At 33.3% G+C, this 5663-nt stretch overlaps 1 long non-coding RNA gene across 1 annotated transcript; it reads right to left on the bottom strand.

Annotated features, from left to right (window-relative positions):
* Nucleotides 1–408: 408 nt before the first annotated feature.
* Nucleotides 409–3602, bottom strand: LOC104881035 (uncharacterized). The gene is made up of 2 exons (XR_787078.3): nucleotides 3057–3602; nucleotides 409–789 (listed from the first exon to the last, which is right to left on the bottom strand). It is a non-coding gene; the product is annotated as an uncharacterized LOC104881035 (long non-coding RNA).
* Between the last annotated feature and the right edge of the window lie 2061 nt (nucleotides 3603–5663).

The raw sequence follows: 5663 nt of genomic DNA, 5'->3' as shown, positions 1-5663 counted from the left end.
GTAGGCTAAATTTGAATATGGGAGGTCCTACTGACATCGAGGAAAACACACAGATAATATTCGAAGAGTTGAAGGAAAAGAAGTGTTTGATTCTTTTAGATGAAGTTTGTAACTCCCTATTGAGTTACAAACTTCATCTAAAAGAATCAAACACTTCTTTTCCTTCAACTCTTCGAATATTATCTGTGTATTTTCCTCAATGTCAGTAGGGCCTCCCATATTCAAATTTAGCCTACTCTGTTGCAACCCTACCTCGCTCCACTCCTTTGGGACAGTTACCCGGTGACAATATCAAACATTTTGTTAATATTGTCATGAGTGTTCAAGTTTTCAATTATATTCTATTTTGGCTGGACGTATTCCCACGACACGCTTTGGCAGCTCCGCATCCAACACTCCTCTTTTACGTTTTCCCTCTTCCCAAAGACTAAGAACTTGCTTGCACTTCTCAGCCATGTCTTTGCTAAGACTAGCACCCTTCCAAAAACGAAACAATTTCCATGGGTGGTTTTTTCTATCATTGTATTTGGTGTCTAGTTCTATCGCTTCACTTTCATTCATCTCAGCCATGCTGTTGTGTCTGGCCTGATTCTATTTTGGCTTATTCCTTCCCTTATGCCATTTCTCAGTTCCCAAAGCTCTCTAGCTTTCTGCATTAAATCTTCATTGTTTCTTTTTAGATTCTTCCAATAACCAAATTTACGACCATACCAACTTAATAAGCTTCGCCCATCTCTATATACATCAGTCACTGCTGCTTCCACTGCTGCTGCTTCTAAGGCCATCCTTCTGGTACCAACAACATTGAAGTCAGAATATCAATTGAAAAAAAAAAGAATTCAAATTCAAAACAATAACTTAGATGAACGATAATGGGGATCAAATGCTTAAAAAAGGGGGCAGGGGAGGGAAGAAAACAAAACAAAAGACACAAAGGGAGGCTCAACAAGAAATGTGGCCTAAGGCAATAAATAAATAAATGAAGATATAAATAAGACCTCTTATTACTTATGCAAATATAATTTAATCTAAAATTTGTTTATTTATTTTTCAGATTGAGTTTATGACAATCCCTTGGTATATGCATCAACTTTTAAAAATTCTGAAAATATTCTTTTACTTTTAATATTATTATTATATAAATCTTATTACTTAATCAAAAAAAAAAAAAAAATCAGATTGAGGTTATGACAACCACTTAGTATATGCATCATCAACTTTTAAAAATTCTAAAAATATTAATCTACGTGTAGAAGAGCTGTTCAAATGTCCACATATTTTAATATAAGAGTCATTTGGTCTTGATGGTTTGCATCTCAAGTACAATCAAGTATAACTACAAAATATTTTGTTTCCTTCATTAATTTTTTATAATTATATTTTTAACTTTGAAATAATGATTATGAATTTCACGATGTCAAAACATTTTGGCACAAAAAGACACCAACGTCCCTTGATCAGGCATAGCCATGGACTGTGAACAGAGTACAGGGCTACTTGTGTTGGAACACAGGTTTCAGCATTGGGTAGAAGTGGATATTGAACATGTAGTTTAATATGTTTTAGTGGTTGGGACAAATGTGCATGTTAATGAATAGCATGCACAGAACACCTCTTGACTTCCATCACTCAGACCTCTCTTCCCACACTGCTAAGTGGTTATCATCCAAATAAAGCTTATACCCACCCTTACAATCCTAAAAGCTAATTCACTCCAAGACACAAACTTTATGAAAGGGAACAGTGTCAAATACCTCTCTAGTCCATGTTTCAGATCATCTTTCAGAGCCTTCAACTTTCTAGCAAAGGACAAAACTGGAGAGACCCGTAAACTGATAGGTAAACTACCAATTTTTAACAACTCCAAACTCATGCACTGTATGCACTCGAAGCCTCATGTTCTCCAACCTGAAAGAACATCTCCATCTCCAAATCCTAGCCCCACCACAGTAAAAAGAAATGATCAGAAAGTGGTCTAAGAAAAATGCACTAGGACACATTTGGAAACGTTCCTCCCAATCAACCGAATGGAAAAAGTAATCTAAGGAAATAACAGATGCATATCTCAGCCACAAGACCAATTAAAAAGACTCATCCACTGTAGGAATACTTAAAGCTAAACTCCTACATAATCAAAGAAAAACCCCTCATTGGTGAAGAAATCCTCTGAGAATTACGATTGTAAAAAAGGAACCGGACCACATTACATGTCTGTTGTGTTTATCACTGCTTTAGTTATATCAAACCTTGAGTGAGAATAGCATCTTTTTTCAAATGTGAGGGGAGGTCACTATAATTCTAACAACAAACCTCAAGGCAAGTTAGTGTTATTTTCCCTAAATAGGATTGCAATGAAATATGAAAGGCACAAGGTGCAGAAGACTCCTAGTGACTAAACTGCAAGGGACAACACCCAAGGAGCACCAAAGAAAAATGAGGCACAACCTAAGTTGCAGGTGTAAATTTATAAAATATTGTAAATTTGGACATGCAAACATTTGTTATGCACTCATATATCATCAAATATGACCAAAAATTCCATTCCGGGCAATAAAAAAAATGAAGATTTCAAGCATTTAAAGGAAGCATCCAACCAAAAACAATGTAATAATATACAATTTCAATATACAATCAGAAATTTCATGAATAAAGTGAAAAAAACACCAAAAACGATAGAACTAATTCTGCATTTTTACTGTTTGGGCGCTCAGAAACTCAGAAACTAGAGAAAAACATAAGCACCTTTTTGGTGCACATGAAATGTAGAACCCACTCATGGTAAATTTTCAGGGAAAAACAGAGCATCAAATGAGCCAAAGAAGACATTAAACCGAGCCCCTTCTCATATTGAAGTCGATGGGCTTATGTGTGGGTGGGAAAAACCAGGAGAAAATAAGATCGAAAATATGACTCGGACGCTCAAAGGAAAGCTAAAAATGAGCTAGATCACTCTTAAACAAATTTCACATAAAGAACCAAGCATGGATTTATTATAACACAGTCACAGCAACCCAAAGAAAATCAACTGCAATCAATACGTGGTCTAGCAAACGTACCTGGAAATGCTCCCCTCCAGCGGAACTAACTGGGCTTCAAGCTGCTCTGCTTCTTCTCCTAAGCTTACATCAAAACCGCAGCAAACCCACTCCCTTTCTCTCCTCTGCCCCTCTCACTGTTCAGCTCATTTTCACAGCCTCAAACCCTCTCAAAATCCAACTCACTCCCCTGCTCAGCTCAAAATCACCTCCCTATAGCTCCTCTTGTTTCAGATGTCTTCCCCAGCTCACTCTCTCCTCCTTGCTCTCACTTCATTTTTCTTCCTCTGTTTTAGCTCTCTCTAGAAAACCCTTCTCCTCCGTTCTCTCTCACTCTTACAGCTCACCCATGGTCTAAGCTCAGCTTACCATGGTTTTCTGTCCAGAATCCTTACCTCTCACCCTGTTCTCTGTAAAAAAAACAATGCATCCGCTCCTCTCTGTTTTTCTCACCCTCCGGCTCAGATTTCTTACTGCCCAAGCTTACTCCCAACGGCCTCTGAATCCCATACCACCTGTCACATGCGGGTTGCTTCAAGAAAAGTATCCGATGCCACCTGTCGTCACATGCTGCTTGCTTTAAGAGAAGATCACTGCTCCAGCCCACCATCTTAAAGCTTGCTGCCAAAACCTCCTAAAAGTGGTAAAAAAATATTTGAGAAGATGAAATTACAAATACCCCATTAATGCTATATTTGGTTCCTAAAATGTACTAAAAAAAAGTAAAAAAAATATATATGTATTATGAAGGAAAATAATTTTCTTCTATTTAATCTTACTATGAAAAATAGTAAATAAAATCAAATATGATTAAAATTAGTAAAAACCTAAAGAATCACCCAATTCTTAGATTTGCACTTCATATATTTATTTTAGTTTGTTTTTTTTAGTATCAATGACACTTTGAAAATAGTTTTTTATTTACATTTAAACACTAACTATTTTTTTTTATGTATATGATCTAATAGAAATGCAATCGATAGAAGTGTTAAGGTAAAACCATTTTTATACTGATAATCAAAGCCCAAAGATCTATGAACTAGCCCATGCTTCACTAGCCAAGCAGAGAAATGACCTTGCATTTTTACTTGATAAGTATTTCGCATTTATAATAAAATTTATGTGCTACTTATTATCGTGTATAAAAGAATCTTGGCTAATTCACAAATTCGGGAAAAGATACTGAATTTTTGTATTTGAAAAATGTTTCAAGAGGGATCTCTGAAGTAGCTTTGTCACCAACCACAAATCACTACTTAACATAAAATGAGATGAAGATGGAGGAAGATTAAAACTTTGTTCGAATTTAAATATGTTTAAGAGAATGTACAATGGAGAGAAAATAAGGATAAAAATTGAAGAAGGAAAAGTAAAAGAATTTTTTTTTTTAAAACATAGAACTCAATAAATATATTTTTATTGAATTTGTATATGTTTTTTGTTTTTTAATTTTAAAATTAGATAATAGCAATAACTTTTATATAAGACATAAAAACTCTTATAGAAAAAAGTAATAATTTTACAAATTATTTAAAATTTTGAGATATTAAAAAAAAATTACTAGTATGAGTTGTAATGAATCTAATGATATGATTTGAATAGTTCTTAAGACAACTTCTTATAGTAGTATTATTTAAGTTCTTTAACCCATGATATTGAATTGTAAGCTATTGGGTTTTCACCCAAATTAATAAAAAAAAAATAGTTCTTAATATTAAATCAAATTATACCAAATCAAAGTGAAGTACACCAATTTAGACAAGTTATTATGATTGTTGGACCACCGGGTTTCGTAATTCTAGTTTGCTTAGTTCTGACTAGATGAAAATCAATTAGATGGTTCAATAGTAATTTTAATACTCAAAATTAGACTCAATTGTGTATACACCTAACAAACATATGGATAGATTAAGTTTATCCAAACATACCACATAAAACCAATAACAATATATATGTGCTTCTCATATGGTTTTTTTTTTTTTTTAACAAAATTACATATTTAATATTTAGGCATAATTTCAAGGTAACATTGTTTAAAAAAAAATAAAAATTGAGAGACTAAAGTGGTGTTTGTTATTTGGATATGAGCTTTTTCTATTCAGATAAAAATAACTTATTTATATCAACTAATATAACTAAACTGAATCTATTAATAACAAGTTCACTTTTAATTATATTAATTAATATTAATAGATTATTTTTATCTGAATAGAAAAAAAGTCAAATATTTTGATTTTTTTATTCAATTAAAAAACAAACCATCTAAATTAAAGTATAACTAACTTAAAATTACATCATGGTGACTTTATTCTAACTGTGAAGTTAGGATAGCACTGGAAATAAACTGGGCCATCATTCAGTCCAGCTTGGACTGCGCCTATAATAGAATCTCGATATTCGAGGTACCTATTATCCCTTAAACACATGACAATAGAGGTGTTTAAACCTAATCTTGTCAAAGGCTTAGCTGCTACTTAAATCATACCAAAGTGTATGAAATTATAGCCATCTTTCTTATGCTTATCAATGGATCTGTTATCTAGAAGTCTTATGACTTGGTCATCTTGTTCTAAGCTGACTGACATTTCAGAGGTCTTAATGGTATAATCTATGAAGAACTTAAAGGTT

Source organism: Vitis vinifera, chromosome 12 (genome assembly GCF_030704535.1).
Source record: "Vitis vinifera cultivar Pinot Noir 40024 chromosome 12, ASM3070453v1".
Taxonomy (NCBI): domain Eukaryota; kingdom Viridiplantae; phylum Streptophyta; class Magnoliopsida; order Vitales; family Vitaceae; genus Vitis; species Vitis vinifera.
Note: the sequence above shows the minus strand (reverse complement) of the source record. Positions and strands in the feature narration are given on the sequence as shown.